At 37.5% G+C, this 18,751-nt stretch overlaps 1 non-coding gene across 1 annotated transcript; it reads left to right on the forward strand.

Moving 5' to 3' along the window:
• The first annotated feature begins 1,056 nt into the window (after window positions 1–1,056).
• LOC116124884 lies at window positions 1,057–1,163 on the forward strand. The gene has a single exon (XR_004127265.1). It is a non-coding gene; the product is annotated as a small nucleolar RNA R71 (small nucleolar RNA).
• Window positions 1,164–18,751: the final 17,588 nt, after the last annotated feature.

Genomic DNA, 18,751 nt, shown 5'->3' on the forward strand with positions numbered 1-18,751 from the left:
CTGCTTATCCTGATTTTTCTTTTTGAGCCTCTGAGGAAAAGGCACAGAAGGCATGTGATGTGCCAACTCTGGTGGTATCTCAGGAAATGGTCCTTTTTCCTTCTTCTGTTTTGGCATCTCTGGCATCTTTGACTCTTCTTCTCGGAGATTCTTTGGCTCTTCCTTAATAATAATTTCTTCTTCGACTTCTTCATCAAAATCTTCCCTTTCTTTTGGTGGGCTCTCTTCTTTCCCTCTTTGATCAACCTCTTCAAAAATGGTTCCACTCCGTAAAGTTATTGCATTTGCTTGCTCATGTGGATTTTTCACAGTGTTACTTGGTAGGGAACCTTGAGATCACTCATTTAGCTTTTCAGCTATTTGACCCATCTGTACTTCCAAGTTTTGAATGGACGCCCTTTGGTTTCTGAAATTTGCCTGCGTCTCACTCATAAAACCTATGGTTTCTTGCATGAACTTTCCAAACATATCTTCCAACTTCGAAACTCTTTGATCCCCTGGTTGATTATTCACCCCTACTTGATTATTTGGCATTGTTCTTTGATTCCATTGGTTATTCTGATGATTTTGATTGTTTTGATTGCCCCAAGACAAGTTTGGATGATTTCTCCAACCAGGATTATACATGTTGAAGAAAGGATTGTTCTGTTGTCTCTTATTCCCAGCCAAATAATTGACTTGTTCTGATGATGAAGATGCTGAAGCAAAAGTGTTCCCCACTTGACATTCATTGCTCGCATGGTTACCTGCACAAAAATCACATGTTACTTGAGCTGTTTGAATTGAATTTACTTGCATACCTCTTAATTGTTTCTGAAGTGCTGTATGTTGGCTGAAATAGCCGTGTAACCATCAACTTCATGAATACCCATAGACTTCTTTGGATGAATTCTTTAATTGGGTCTCTGATAGTTGTTACTAGCCAGGACTTCAAGTAACTCATATGCTTCTTCAGGTGTCTTGTTTTGCAATGCTCCTCCACTTGCTGCATCCACCATTGTTTGCACATTTGTTAGCAACCCATTATAGAAAGTTTGGACTTGCATCCAAACAAGCAAACCATGGCATGGACACTTTCTCAGTAATTCCTTATATCTCTCCCATGCTTCATAAAGTGATTCATTTTCTTCCTGGAGAAATGATGTGATATCATTTCTCATCTTTGCAGATTTCGCTAGAGGGAAGTATTTAGTCAGGAACTTTTGAGCCAATTCATTCCAGGTTGTGATTGTTCCTACTGGTAATGCCATTAACCATCCCTTTGCTTTATCCCTTAATGAAAAAGGAAATAATCTTAATCTAATGGCGTCGTCTGACACTCCATTTGATTTGAAGGTATCGCAGATCTCTAAGAAGTTTGCAATGTGTGAATTTGTGTCTTCCTTCAGATCTCCCCTAAATTGTACCGACTATTGTATCATTTGGATGATTGCCGACTTTATTTCAAAATTGTTGGCCTGCACCGGTGGTCTAGTGATACTTGGACCACTACCATCAACGGAGGGAACTGAGAATTCCCTCAAAATTATGGTTTCAGCCATCTCAATCACTATCGCTTCTCGTTCTCATTCTCTCTCTGTTAACTCTTCTCGCGGTTCTTTCAATCTCTGGATCAATAGGAACCACTGGATGATGTCTAGCTCTTCACATAAACTACACAAATAAAAAGAGAGCGTGAGATCATAAGCGAACGGAAAAGAAACAGCAAAATTAAACTAGAAAACAACTAAAACTAAAATTAAACTCCAATCTAGCTAAAATAAGAAAAATTCAATATTAACACAAAATTAATCCCCGGCAACGGCTCCAAAAACTTGATGCGTTGAATTTACAACATGCAACGTGTAGTAAGTGCACTAGTCGTAAAAAGTAATAAAGTGATAAGTAGAGTATCGTTCCCACGAGGATTGCGTGTTAAGCACTGATTTTCGTAGTATTGTATCAAGTTGGAGTAAACGAAAGATGTTTGGATTTGCAGGAGAAAAATCAAGCTAAAGTTAAAACAAAATCCATTACGTAATTTAAAAGCTAATTAATGACTGCGAAATCAATTCAAGAGAAATATCAATTAAAACAAAGCGGTTAAGGTTTTGATTTCACTAGAATTTTATGAATTAATCTACGATTTCTGTTACTTCTACATTCACATGCAAGAATTGTAAATCGGACACCCTAACATGTAAAACATACTTTCTTAGGCTATGTTTTCCTACTTATCCCTATTAAGCTTCCGCACCCAACAATTTAAAGGATTATAGTTCCAAGTTCGTTAATCTAAATGGAATCCTAAATTGATTTAATGGATTCTCAAACCTATCTCTAGCGTTCGATCAATCAACGGCCTTTACCCTAAGAGGCTAATACATGATTCACTTCTCAGTCTTATCATGCTCAACAAGTGATTTCAATAAAAACAAGAGTAAATACACAATCCATGCAATAGAATGTAAAAGCAACATCAATTTATTGATTAGACATTAAAATCCTAATTACATCCGTTAGGAAATGATCCGAGTTGCGCAGCAGAAAAACAAAAATTTTTTACAACCATGGATCGTTCCTTAGAACCCAAAACCAGGGCACAGAAAATTACAGTTTATATACAACAAGAATCTGCAGAAAAATAAAACTAGAGTTTTAGATCCATACCCATGTTGGAGGCTCCTCCAATATTGTCTCTGAACGTGTTTGCTACCGATCCAAGTGTAGGATCGAACCCACGAAGTCCACACGAAGACAATCACAAGGAACCAACGAGGGATTTGCTAGATCCTCCTTGGCCTTAAGAAATCAAGAAGAAAACAAAAGGTGTTTGATTTTAGCACAAACTAAAACTGGCGTGGGAGAGTGTTTTCTTTGTGTTGTGTGTTTTCTTTTTTTTCAAAAAGGGCAAAATTAAAATCACTCCCTAAATTTCACACACACATTCTCTTTTATAGGCAAACTAAGTTGCCCTATTCCTACATGGAATGGGCTTGGGCTCCAACCCAAACACCCCATATTGCCAAACACTCCCAATTAGATATTTTAATTTAATTCATCATTATCTCAATTAAAAATCAATTAATATTTAATTAACATTTAACAATAATGATGATTTAATTAAATATGTGCGAACACACCTTTAAACGTAATTTCACTTATTTAATTTTTCTAAAAAATTAAATAAAGGCTACGACCCCAACAAATTTAATTGCACTGTAAAATTACCAAAATACCCTTTCACCGAAAAAGACGAAAACGCCCTTCTATCTTCTTGGCTCTTAAATTGTCTTCTATGTGTGTGACCCATAGGCTCCTCATCATACCGGCAGTGCATATTATCGTGATTAACACCAATTAATCGTCTCACTAATACACAGACCAAGATTGGCCCCTAGCAAGGCATCATGGCCACCCGATAGATTCAGATTCAGCAAAGTAGCTACTTGTCAACGATATGGTTACCGTACAATTCGATCCTTTCATCATATTGTATCTCGACGAGACGAAGGCATAGAAATAGTGTCAACCTCTAGTTACTCTCGATATTATGTATTCAGTTTCTGGACCAATGACCTGTATTATAAACCGGATAGAGCAACAACTCAATCCCACTATGGCCACAGTTTTAGTGTCATTGCCATATACTGAATTGCACTGTGAGATAAATTCTCCCGTACCCGAGAGTGATGAATCCTCTGTCAATCCACCATAGTCTTGATACACTCCTTGATGTAGCCAATCACCACCGTATTGCAGCTCTTAATAGAACTGTGTTAGGCTAGTGTCAAACTGCACCAATCGGTGCACAAGGCGCTTCGGTGATCTCAAGTCTAAGGATCACATGCACCACCATTCGTTAGAGGATTTGTTCCATAGACACTGGAGTTACCATCTATATGGAATCCTCTGGTGGGTCAGTCCAGTGAACTTGCTACTGTATATCCGCCTACAGCAAGCACCCATGTGTTACACCAGGTTGTCACCAAACAACCTTGACAAGTGAGATCAGTCATTGCCTTTCAACAGGGTCGTTCAACACTATGATAGCCTTACCGTATTATCTGTGCCCTTACTTCATAATAATATTGGGGCTACGAACGTTTCTAGAATGGCCATCATTTGTGCTCATAGGGTTCTCACTATCAAGATTTGAAACACTTGATACCCTCGTCACGGTTCTACCATTCTAAGGACGTGTGATTCTCAGTATCAGTAGAGTGGACACTACATGTCACCACATACACACAATATGTGTACTGCTCTACCATGCCTATGACGAACGTTTATCAACCTTCGCTTTGGCGAACAAGCAAAACCGTCATTTTAAGTCGACCCATCACCATTAAGGAAAACTCCAATGCATTTTAACCTCCCACTGGTAGAAGTGCACCCTTCACTTTGGCGAACAAGGTTTCGACGAACAGTGGTTTGATTAAAACCATGGTGATGGAAGGCTTACGTGACTTAATATACTTTAGTTGAGGGGTTTGTTATTTAATATCTCATCAGACTATTATCTTTGTTAGAATGACATTGTTTGGCATGTTATTCAACATTCAACCTTAGCATGCATTCTAAGCAAAAATTTAAACGTGTCGGTACATGGCCCAACTAAAACCGATTTCCTCGAGCCTAGAGGAATCGGTGGGTCACCTAGGGGTCCTGTAATAAAAACTTGAGTCTTCAAGTATGATCGTCTCTTCCTTGATCCGTCTTTAAGTACATTACAAAAGCATCATTCTAAACTTATTATAAAATTAATCTAAAACTAATTTTACACCAACAAATTTAGAAACTTTGATTTACATTCGAGGGGAATAAGATGAGAAAAGAATGTACATCGAGAAGAGGAGAAAAGGCAGGACACGCAGGCCCTATTTAAAATATTACAACCATACATACCCAAAATAATTTAAAACATTCACCCTTAGGTCTAAAGCTCATGTACCGGGCACCATGCAATATACAAACAAGTACATAGCATACATTTCAAAAACAATCAATTTTTGAATTGGGTGGGTTATTTATTAATTACCCTCTTAAATGTGCAGAATGATCATTGGCTTTATAGGTTATTAAAAACTACAGTTCGATCTTGTTCAAAAACACAAATTGGGGCAGCAGACATGTCGTCGCGGCGAAGGTTTTATCTTTGCCGCGGTGAAAATTTCCAGAGAGAACATCGCCACGGCGAAACCTGAAAATCCCCAATTATGAACAGTTCACGTTTTTTGCAGTTTTTGTGTAAAAACACGAATCCAAATCAAATCAAATGCACACACGTTCAACCAGGATATTAACCAACCAATATAACATTCATCAACACATTATTAAACCAATTTATCAATTGATTCATTCAATCAACAGTAGATTTACAAATTTTTCAGATTTAACAAAAACTAGGGTTTTCGTGGCAGATTCATCAAGGCAACATGTTATCAACAAATACATGTAATCAACCATTCATAAAAACTGTAAAATCTAGTACCCTAGGCTCTGATACCACTGTTAGGAAACGATCTGAGTTGCGCAGCGGAAAAACAAAAANACTGAAATCCCTTCCTTAGACACAGTATGGCCAAGAAATATCACCTGATTAAGCCAAAACTCACACTTAGAAAATTTAGCATACAACTTCTTTTCTCTTAATCGTTGCAATACTAATCTCAAGTGTTCCTCATGTTCTTCCTTCGACTTAGAATAAATCAGGATATCGTCAATAAAAACAACAATAAACTGATCCAAATACTCATGGAATACCCGATTCATCAAGTCCATAAAAATTGTTGGGGCATTGGTCAAGCCAAAAGGCATCACTACAAATTCATAATGCCCATACCTTGTACGAAGGCAGTTTTGGCCACATCTTGCTCAACCACTCTTACCTGATGATACCCTGACCTCAAATCGATTTTGGAGAACAATGCCGCTCCCTTCAACTAATCAAAGAGGTCATCTATCTGGGATAATGGGTACTTATTCTTCACTGTTACTTTATTCAACTCTCTGTAATCAATACACATCCGTAGTGACCCGTCTTTCTTTTTCACAAACAGGATTGGAGCTCCCTAGGGAGAATGACTCGGTTGGATAAAGCCTTTATCTAAAAGCTCTTGGAGTTGCTTCTTTAATTCTTGAAGCTCAGCTAGGGCCATTCAATAAGGGGCTTTAGATATTGGTGCTGTCCCCAGCGCTAGTTCGATACTAAACTCAACCTCTCTTTCTGGAGGCAAACCCAGTAACTCCTCCGGAAACACATCTAGAAAATCTTGAACTACTGGCACCTTATGAATCTCTGGCTGTGGGACATCACCACTCTGTACTACATGGGCAATATATCCCGAACACCCCTTTCTCAACATCTTTCTAGCTTTCACACTGCTAATCAGCATACTCAACTGATGGCCCTCTCCAAAACTAAACTTGTCTCCACTATCGAGATTAAATCTCGCTTTCTTTTTCCGACAATCAATTTCTACTCCATATCTCCCTAAGAAATCCATGCCCAATATCACATCAAAGTCGGGCATATCAAAAACTATTAATNGCGTTAGGCTAGTGTCAAACTGCACCAATCGGTGCACAAGGCACTCCGGTGATCTCAAGTCTAAGGATCACATGCACCACCATTCGTTAGAGGATTTGTTCCATAGACACTGGGGTTACCATCCATATGGAATCCTCTAGTGGGCTAGTCCAGTGAACTTGCTACGGTATATCCGCCTACAGCAAGCACCCATGTGTTGCACCAGGTTGTCACCAAACAACCTTGACAAGTGAGATCAGTCACTGCCTTTTGACAGGGTCGTTCAACACTATGATAGTCTTACCGTATTATCTGTGCCCTTACTTTAGAATAATACCGGGGCTACGAACGTTTCTAGAATGGCCACTATTTGTGCTCATAGGGTTCTCATTATCAAGATTTGAAACACTTGATACCCTCGTCACGGTTCTACCATTCTAAGGATATATATCAAAACATATTGCAATAATAATGATTTACGCGATATAGAATAAAATGTCTTTTATTGATTAATGAACATTATTATAAAGAGTCAATTCTACAATAATTGATTGGCTCTAGGCATCTACTCTAACAACATCAAAACCCTAACCCAAAAGTGAGTTAGTTCATACTAAAAATAAAGCAATTCAAAATAAAAGCTATAAGCAAAGAATTCAGCATGATGGAATAACAAAAAGAGAGTAAGATCTTCCCTAATTGATGAACCCAAAGACTTCCAATCTTCAATTTCTCTCTTCTTTTTCCAAAACAAAGTCGAACCCCACTAAAATAACTAAGTCCCACTTATATAGTCGATCCCTTAACCTTAAGACTTTCTTAATACAGTTACAACACACAATTTTAATAACTATAAATTGCAGACTTTGCCGCGACATCGAGTTGGAATTAATTTCACAAATTGACCCGAGAGTTTCTCGCCGCGGCGAACTTTTCTGAACTATTATGAAATTACGAAACTACCCTCCGCTTGCTTCCTTGCTTGAATCTTTAATCTTTAGTAATCTCCAATAGGAACAAGCTTCATAATGCTTCGAAACCGCATTAGAACTTCCTCGAATCCTGAGATTCGCTTGCTTCTGGGTCCAGAAACTCAATTCCACTTAGTATTTGCTCTAACTGCATGTTTTGGCCTGAAACATAAAATATATGAAATTAAGTGGCAATTCAGGACCAAACGAAAGAAGAAGTATCCAAAATCCGGCTAAAAAGCCTAGATAAAACAGTATAATCCTAGGATTATCACCATGTCATTCTATAATCCATACAACATGCTCTCAACATATCATCAAGTATCTGATTTGTTCTCTCAGTCTGGCCATATATCTGAGGATGGTATGTTGTACTAAATGCTAATTTGGTACCCAAGTTTCTCTGTAGACTGGTCTAGAAAGCTGAAACAAATCTGGAATCTCTATTTGACACTATCGTCTTGGGCACACCATGGAGTCTGACTATCTCCCTGACATAGATCTGGGCCAACTGATCTGAGGTAGTGCTATCCTTTACTGGAAGAAAATGAGCTGATTTCGTTAATCTGTCTACTATCACCCATATCGCATTATACCCTTTTTGAACTCTTGGAAGGCCTGTGATAAAATCCATTAATATACTTTCCCAATTCCATTCAAGAATGCTGAGTGGCTGAAGCAAACCTAATGGTTTTTGGTGTTCTGCTTTCACCTGTTGACAAACCAAACACTTAGTCGCATAATCTCCAATATCTCTCTTCAGACCTGGCCACCAATAATTTTTCTTTAAATCTTGATACATCTAGGTTCCTCCAGGATGAACAGTATATGGTGTATCATGAGCCTCTGCAAGAATCTTTCTCTTCAACTCAGCATCTTGGGGAATGCATATACGATTCTGGAAACGGAGGACACCATCTAATAGGTGGAATTATGATATCTTGCCCTTAAGGACTTCCTGACTTATTTTCTGACATCACTCATCAACAAATTGTTTTTCTTTAATCTCTTCTAGCAAAGGAGGCTAAATCTCTAACCTGGCAAGCCTTCCTGGTATCACCTCTATTTGGTCCTTAATCAACTCTTCCAATAACTCCTTCTGTCTTGTGAGTTGAGACAAGTAGGCATTTCTACTCAAGGAATCAGCTACTACATTGGCTTTTCCAGGTTGATACTTAATTGAACAATCATAATCCTTTACCAGCTCTAACCATCTCCTCTGCCTCATATTCAACTCTCTTTGGGTGAAGAAGTACTTCAAGATCTTATGATCCGTATAAATGTTACTCTTTGCTCCATACAAATAATGCCTTCATATTTTCAGTGCAAAAACTACAACAACCAACTCTAGATCATGCGTAGGGTATCTCGTCTCATATTCTTTTAACTGTCAAGAAGTATAGGCTATTACTCTACCCAACTGCATCAATACTGCACCAGGTCCCTGAAATAAGGCATCTGTATAAATATCATAATCTACACCCTCTTGTGGTAACACAAGAATAGGAGCTGTGGTCAATCTTCTTTTTAACTCTTGAAAACTTTCTTCACAAGCATACGACCATATGAAAGGAGGTCTCTGTTTGGTGACAGTTGTAAGTGGCTTAGCCAACCGAGCAAACCCTGCTAGCCCCAAGAAACTTCTAACTTCTTTTACTGTCTTCGGCTTTTGCCATTCTAGAATTGCCTTTAAATTACTTTGATCCACTGATATACCCTCCTTTGAGATGGTATGTGTAAAACCCCCCTCCAATCAGGTATCCTCTTAATATCCCTCAATGAGAATCCCGGGGATACATGTTTGGAGAACGAGTTATATTTAGAAAAAAAAAACCTGTGCAAGGATAATAATAATAATATCCGAAACATGCATATAAAATATCATGCAAGATCCAAACATATAATTTCAAAACATTAAGAATTTATCCGTAAAATACACAATCGAAACATATTTATAGGGTGGAGGATTCCAAAAGGTGTTTCACAAATATTTATCATTTACATTATTTACATCAAGATAAAAACATCGAGATGACAATAAATCATCTCCCCTCACGTGTAGCCCCGCTGTCTCTAGCATCCTTCGCTTCTGATCTACCTACAAAGCAATCAACAATAAAAGGGTGAGTGCTAATCGCTCAATAAGGAATGATCCGTTTCATTCTAAATGTGCTATTTGACCTTTATTTAAACATATTTGTTAACACATCACTTATCTTTTACATCTAGGGATACTTCCCCTTTTATTTTTTTATTTCCTTTCTATTTCATATATCTTTCATCATTTTATCCCATGGCTATATAAACATCAATGCATACACGTACAATTAAGTATGTAAAGATAGTACACGCACATTACATGTCATGATATAACATCTAAAGATCATCTAACATGAGTATAAATCATCTCATGATGTAAATAACATCATAACTCATGTAGTGCAACTAAATGCATATGAAGCATTTAACGTGTAGCCTCTTAAGCACTTCATATCATCTAGCCTCAAATTCATCTAAAGCTCATATCATCAAGAGGCGTGCTTACACGTTATTTAACATCTAAAGCATATATTCATCTTTCCTCAACCGGTATACGAGGATATGCTTACGTGTTTCCCATCATGTCTATATGCATCTCTAACATCTTATGGCATGTAAATACATATTTTGGTGAGCTTAATACTTTTAATTCATCTATGGATTATCAATCCATTTACATTACCTCTTGCTCACATACATCATCTTAAAACATGTATTACATTGCATCTTCATGCATTGACATCATGACCATGTATATCTTCCAAAGATCATCTAACTAATGGGTAAACCTTAGTACATGACATAATTACAATAATACATTAATAATCAATTCATAATCATAAGAATTGATCATGTTAAATCTTAAACTTTAATAACTAGTTTATACTTCAGGCCATTTTCCATCCATTTATGAAACGAATTGGCTCTTGAAATAAACATAAAAGTTATACGTCTATGTCTTAGCTTTGTAATTCTTCAAGAATCATCTCATTTAGATTTTTATAACTCAAGTTATGGTCGAAATACAGAAGCAGGGTTAACAAAACCCCTAAGCCCATTAAATCCGAATTTTCATATTAACTATGCCACATCAATTCCTATTGACATTAACCAATAGGTTAACTTGTGGATCAAATAAACCTCCCCTTAATAGTCTTTAACATCTTAAAGGAAGTGTAAAATCTCATTCCCATAATCATCCATTATTGCTATAACATTGTAAGCTAATGCAAACAACACATCAACACTTCTAATAGCAACCATTCAACACCATGTGGCCTCCAATACTACAATTTTTGCCACAATCAGTATCCACACTTCATTTTCTTCAATCAAACATAACAACTCATAAAACATAAAGAGCAATAACTTCATGTATAATGAATTCAAGGCAATAAGTAGAATAAATGAGTTCAACTACACTTGCCATCAACTAATTCTATGCCTTAAAGCCTTAATTTAAGGTTTCATAAAAATCTACAAACCCTAGCATAAACCCTAAAGTCATGGGAGGTTCTTCCTTACCTTTTTAAAGACTTCCTCCAACAAATCCTTTGCCTTTGACTTCTTTTACACCTTAATCCTACATATATAACATTATACCTCAACATCTACTTCAAATCTTCAAATCACATCAAAACTAAAGTTTTTAATCCTTACCTTAAACCCTTCTAATTGAAGATCCAAGGCTCCTATCTTGTTCTCCTTGAAAAATTATGCAAAACTCCTTGAAAACCTAGAGAAAGAAAGCTTGTTTCATGGAAGATTTGAGAGAAAATGGAAGAAATGTTGAAGAAAGGCTCTCTCCTTTGGCTTGAACGAATTTCATCTCATTTATAGGAAAATATTTCATTTATTTTCCAAAATTATGCAATTGGCCCAATTATTTTAATTGTATAACTCATAAGTCCTTAATTCTTCATATAAGGGCATTTTGGTCATTTCACACTAGACATAATTATTACTTAATTAATGCCATTAAATGCAATGAAGCCTACTCATCCTTGACTTTTTCAATGCTTATCCATAGGTAAAATGACCATTTCGCCCCTAATGCCTTTCTATGGATAATTGATTCATACCGTTTCAAATGAATCGACTATTTTGCCCTTAGTTAGATTTTATGATTTTTAACATAAAATTAACATCTAAAGGACCATTTTGAGTTAGGAACATACCTTTGACATCTTAGGTATTACAGTATGGCCTAGGAAGATAACTTGATCTAGCCAAAACTCATACTTAGAAAATTTGGCAAACAGCTTCTTATCTCGCAATTGTTGTAGCACAAATCTTAGGTATTCTTCATGCTCTTCTTTTGTCTTAGAATAAACCAGGATATCATCAATAAACACCACTATGAATCGATCAAGACAATCCTGAAACACTCGGTTCATTAAGTCTATAAAAACTGCTGGGGCATTAGTAAATCCAAAAGGCATCACCATAAACTCATAATGCCCATATCTGGTCTGAAAAGCAGTCTTGGCAATATCTTGCTTTGCAACCTTTACTTGGAGATAACCTAACCTCAAATCAATCTTTGAAAACACAGCTGCTTCTTTCAACTGGTCGAACAAATCATCTATGTTAGGAACGGGTATTTATTCTTCACTGTCACTTTATTTAACTCTCTGTAATCTATACACATTCGTAGAGATCCATCTTTCTTCTTCACAAATAAAATTGGAGCACCCCAAGGAGAATGGCTAGGTCGAATAAAACCCTTGTCTAAGAGTTCTTGAAGCTGCTTTTTCAATTCTTGAAGCTCGGTTGGGGCCATCTAGTAAGAGGCTTCAGAAATTGGTTCTGTCCCTAGTGCTAGTTCAATGCTGAATTCCACTTCTTTTTCCAGAGATAAACCCGACAAATCTTTCAAGAAAACATCTAAAAACTCCCGAACTACTGGCACATTCTGAATCTCTGGTTGTGGGACATCACTACTGTGCACTACATGAGCAATATACCCTGAGCTCCCTTTTCTTAGCATCTTCCTGGCCTTTACACTGCTAATTAACATACTAAGCTGGTGACCCTCGCCAAAATTAAACTTATCACCATCATCAAGATTAAATCTTGCTTTCTTCTTCCAACAATCAATCTCAACTCCAAATCCCCCCAGGAAATCCATGCCCAAAATAACATCAAAATCGGGCATATCAAACACTATCAAATCCATTGGCAACTCCCTTCCATGGATCACTACGGACTCCCCTGGAAGCATCTCCTAAGTTACCACACTAACACCATATGATAACTCTATCTTAATGGGACAATCCACTATAATAGGTTTCAAACCTAATCTCTCTAAAATCCCATGTGTAATAAATGAATGTGTTGTTAGAGTAGATGCCCTACAGCCAATCAATTATTGTAGAATTGAGTCTTTGTAATAATGTTCATTAATCAATAAAAGACATTTTATTCTATATCGTGTAAATCATTATTATTGCAATATGTATTGATATATGTCCTTAGAATGGTAGAACCATTACAAGGGTATCAAGTGTTTCAAATCTTGATAGTGAGAACCCTATGAGCACACATGGTGGCTATTCTAGAAACGTCCGTAGCCCCAGTATTATTCTGAAGTAAGGGCACAGATAATATGGTAAGACAGTCATAGCGTTAAACAACCCTGTCGAAAGGCAGTGACTGATCTCACTTGTCAAGGTTGTTTGGTGACAACCTAGTGCAACACATGGGTGTTTGCTGTAGGCGAATACACCGCAACAAGTTCACTGGACTGACCCACTAGAGGATTCCATATGGATGGTAACCCCAATGTCTATGGAACAAATCATCTAACGAATGGTGGTGCATGTGATCCTTATACTTGAGATCATCGGAGCCCCTTATGCACCGATTGGTACAGTTTGACACTAGCCTAATGCAGTTCTATTCAGAGCTGTCAATACGATGGTGATTGGTTGCATCAAGCAGTGTATCAAGACTATGGTGGATAGACAGAGGATTCATCACTCCTGGGTATGAGAGAAGTTATCTCACGGCGCAATTTAGTATATGACAATGACACTAAAACTGTGGCCACAGTGGGATTAAGTTGTTGCTCTATCCAGTTTATAATACAGGTCATTGGTCTAGAAACTAAATACATAATATTGAGAGTAACCGAAGGTTGACACTATTTCTATGCCTTCGTCTCATCGAGATGATGTATGATGAAAGGATCAAATTGTACAGTAACCATATCGTTGATAGGTAGCTACTTTGCTGAATCCGAATCTATCGGTTGGCCATGATGCCTTGCTAGGGGCCAATCTTGGTCTGTGTATTAGCGAGACGATTAATTGGTGTTAATCGCGATACTATACACTACTGGTATGATGAGGAGCCTATGGGTCACAAACATAGAAGATAATTTAAGACTTAGGAAGAAAGAAGGGTGTTTTCATCTTTTTAGGCGAAAGGGTAATTTGGTAATTTCACAGTGTAATTAAATTTGCTGAGGTCATAGCTTTTTATTTAATTTGTTAGAAAAATTAAATAAGTGAAATTACATTTAAATATGTGTTAGCATATATTTAAATAAATTATCATTATTGCTAAATGTTAATATACATATATTAAATATATATTAATGGATTTTAATTGAGATAATGATGAATTAAAATAAATATTTAATTGGGAGTGTTTAGAAACATGGAGTGTTTGGGTTGGAGTCCAAGTCTATTCCATATGGGAATAGGGCAATTAAAATGTTACTATAAAAGAAATGTTTTAATTGTAAAAGTAAAAGAATTTCATTTAACTCATTTCATTGAAAAGGAGAAAACACACAGCCCCCAAACTCTCTCCCACGCTAGTTTCAATTTTGATTGAAAATCAAAATACTCTTCATTTCTTCTTATTTCTTAAGGCTAAAGAGGATCTAGCAATTCCCTTTTTAGTTCCTTGCGATTGTCTTCGTGTGGACTATGTCAATTCGATCCTATACTTGGGTCAGTAGCAAAATACATTCAGAGACAACTTGGAGGAGCCGCCAAACGTGCATATGATTTCTTAACTCTAGATTAATTTTCTGCAGATTCTTATTTGGTATAAACTGTAAAATTGTACCCTAATCTTGGTTCTATGGAACGATCTTTGTTATTATTGTTTTGTTTTCTACTGCCTCAATGGATCGTTTCCTAATAGTGGTATCAGAGCCTAGGGTACCAGATTTTATAGTTTTATGTGGATGGTTGATTACATGTATTTGATTGATAATATGTTGCCTTAAAGAATCTGCGTAAAATCTGCCTTAAAAGCATGTTTTAAGAAATCAATTAATAGATTAATTTTAATTTGTTGATGATCTACAAGTTTGGTATATTGGGTGATGGATTTTTGTTGAAATCAGTGTGTATGATTGATTGCAAAATCTGTTTGGTGTGTATTTGGTTACTGTTTGAACTGATCTAGAGCTACAGATCAGTGCACGCTTGCCGCGGCGATATAACCCATCGCCGCGGTGTGCGTGATTGGCTTTCACGCTGATTGAGAAATCAGCGCTCACCGTGGCGATATAAACCATCTCCGCAGTAATTGTCCTTAGGACGAGCCCTATACGAAATCAGTGCTCACTAGGTGATCATCCTTCGGACGAGCGCTGTACGTAATCAGCGCTCGCTGTGGCGATATAGCCCATCACCGCGGCGATCGCACGTTGAGCGTGAACGTCAAGATAACCAATGCACATTGCAGTGATCTAACTCATCACCACAGCGAGCACACTCTTGAGTATGTAGGGGCCATATTGTAAATTTTTAAAACTTTTGGACCAAATTAGATCTGTAAATTGTCAAGGGGTAATTAATAATTAACCCACCAATTACAAAAATTGATTTTTTTTTAAATGTATGCTATGTACTTGTTTGTGTATTGCATGGTGTCTGGTACATGAGCCTTAGACCTATGGTCAATGTTTTAAATTTTTTTGGGTATGTATGGTTGTAAATTTATTAAATAGGGCCTGCATGTCCTACCTTTCTCCTCTTCTCAATGTACATTCTCTTCTCATCTCATTTCCCTCGAATGTAAATCGAGGTTTTTAAATTTATTGATGTAAAATTAGTTTAATATTAATGTTATTGTAAATTTAAAATGATTTTTGTAATGTACTTAAAGACAGAGCAGAGGACGAGACAACCATACTTGAAGACTCAAGATATTTATTACAGGACCCCTAGGTGACCCACCGATTCCTCTAGGCTCGAAGAAATCGATTTTTAGTTGGGCCATATACTGGCACGTTTTAATATTGTGTTTAGAATGCATGCTAAGATTGAATGTTGAATAACATGCCAAACAATGTCATTTTAACAAAGATAATAATCTAGTGAGACATTAAATAAGAAACCCTCAATTAAAGTATATTAAGTCACGTAAGCCTTCCATCACCATGATTTTATCCAAACCACTATTCGTCGAAACCTTGTTCGCCAAAGCGAAGGGTATAGTTCTACCAGTGGGAGGTTAAAATGCATTGGAGTTTTCCTTAATGGTGATAGGTTGACTTAAAATGACGGTTTTGCTTGTTCGCTAAAGCGAAGGTTGATAAAAAGCATCATAGGCATAGTAGAGAAGTACACATATTGTGGGTAAGTGGTGGCATGTAGTGTTCACTCTACTGATACTGAGAATCACACTGAGGACAATGGTGGAGTCATTGGATTGTGTGATTGGCTTGTTGGCTTTTCACATTTGAGGTTGATAGTAGAAGCTATCAATTGGTGTGGATTAAGTGTGTGGCCTACCTAATCAAATCATTTTGGCTTGTTCGCCAAAGCAAAGGTTTGAAATAGGCCGGATGGGATCTCAGTCCACTAGAAAGTCAACGGGCTTTCTCGATTAATAGTGAGGGCTATTGACTTGAGTAAAATAGTGGGAGTATCATTATAAAGACCATATTAAATATAATGAACTTTATAATGACTTTATTTTCTGCAATTGTAGATTCACCAAAATAAGCATTATGAACGTGCGACCGATAATCGAGAAAGAAACAGGTTGGATGGATCCAATTTCTTAGACTGGTAGTAAATCTTCAGATATAACTCAAGTCGGAAAAGAAATTGTATATCCTTGAAAAGCTATACATGGTTGAGCCTGATCGGATGCCACCAAGAAGTAAGGATACTTATCAAAAGTTCTTTGATGATGCTGATGGCGTTTAATGCTTGATATTAGCATCGATGACACCTATACTGCAAAAGCACGCATGAGATATGGATGCTTCTTCATTATTCTGCACTCAATGAGCTTTTCGAACAAATGCTCGACATAAGAGGTACAAGGTGTCGAAAGCACTATTTGGGGTTGTCTGACTGATGGAGCCCAAGTTGGTCCATCAGTGTGCAGTAGCGCAAACTAGGCGATTGAGAGCGGGTGATGGACTGTTGAGATGGTGTTGTACGAATCAATATCATGGACTTAATTATTTATCAACACTGTCTCGAGACTCTTATGATCCTTTCATAAAGAATTTCAATATGAACACAATGGGAAAACCCTGTCAGAACTTTTGAACATGCTGAGGACTGCAGAGCAGGACTTGAAAAGTCCAAGCTTGTTTTACTGGTTGCTGCCAGTAAAGCAAAGGGTAACGCAAGGGTAAGGCCAAGGCCAAACCCAAGCCCAAGCCCAAGCCCAAAGGGCAGGTTGCTCTTGTCTTGAGAGTGGCATAGGAAGGGCAAGGTAGTCTGCTTCTTTTGTGGCAAGCCTGGCCATTGGAGGAAAAACTACAAGGCTTTCCTCGCAAGCAAGAAGAAGTCAGATGCTACGACTTTAGGTATTTTTTATGATTGAGATTAATTTCTCTCCCTCAACAATCTTGGGTCATTGAACAAGATGTGGTACTCACATTTGATGATGTGCAGGGACTACGGCAGAAGTAGAGTGCTCGCCAAGGGAGAGGTGGACCTACGAGTTGGAATGGAGCACATGTGGTTGCATTGGCTGTAGGGACTTACTGTTTATCTTCGCCTACGGGCTTGTTGTTGGAACTAAATAACTGTTACACGTACGTTCTATTTCTAGAAATATATTCAGTATCCGCTTTGGTAATATAGGGTATCATTTCGAGATATCTAATAGATTGTTGTCCTTTAGTTTGAATGGTATTCTTTTGGAATTGCAAGGTTATATAATGATTATATGTTCTTGACTCAACATGGTAACGTACTAGTTACCAAGATGATGAACCGAGAACCTACGAAGACGCTATATCGGATCCAGATTCTGGTTAAATGGTTGAAGCCATGAAATCTGGATGGACTCCATGTACAAAAACCAAGTGTGGTCTCTGGTGGAGCCACCTGAAGGGTTAAAAACCATAGGGTGTAAATGAGTCTTCAAGAAGAGACTGACATGGATGGCAGGTGCATACTTATAAAGCAAGACTAGTTGCCAAAGGTTTCAAACAAATTCATGGCATTGACTATGAAGAAACCTTTTCACCGGTTGCCATGATTAAATCCATCCGAATTGCTTGCGATTGCTGCATATCAGACTATGAGATTTGGCAATGGATGTCAAAAACAACTTTTTTGAATGGAAACCTTGAGGAGGATGTGTATATGACAACACTGATGGTTTCGTTCTTGATAGGCAAGCTGATAGGGTATGCAGTACAGAGATTCATATAGGACTCAAGCAAGCTTCAAGGAGCTAGAACATTCGTTTTGATGAAGCCGTAAAAGCATTCGGTTTTATCAATAACGAAGATAAAGCCCTGTGTTTACAAGGTGAGTGGGGAGCGCCGTAGTATTCCTAGTGTTGTATGTCGATGACATACTTCTGATTGGAATGATATACCGAACTTGCAGTCGGTAAAGACTTGGTTATCCAAGTGCTTCTCCATGAAGGACTTAGGGGAAGCAGCCTACATCCTTGGAATAAAGATCTATCGTGATAGATCGGGTAGGTTGCTTGGCTATGTTAGAGTGCAATATTAACAAAGTACTGAAAAGATCAATATGGAAGAATCCAAGAAGGGATTTTCCGATGTACATGGTGTTTATCTCTCTAGGGAATTGTGTCTAGAACACGATGAGAGAGATAAGATGAAGAGGATCCATATGCATCAACAATTGGATCCAACACTGTGTATGCCAGTTATGTCTGGATTGAGTTTATGTGCTTTGAGCACGTGTAGTAGTATCAATCAGATCTAGGTGATCACACTGGATAGTATCAAGAATATTCTTAAGTACCTAAAAGGGACTAA

The sequence above is a fragment of the Pistacia vera genome, unplaced genomic scaffold (genome assembly GCF_008641045.1).
Source record: "Pistacia vera cultivar Batoury unplaced genomic scaffold, PisVer_v2 Contig157, whole genome shotgun sequence".
NCBI classification, from domain to species: domain Eukaryota; kingdom Viridiplantae; phylum Streptophyta; class Magnoliopsida; order Sapindales; family Anacardiaceae; genus Pistacia; species Pistacia vera.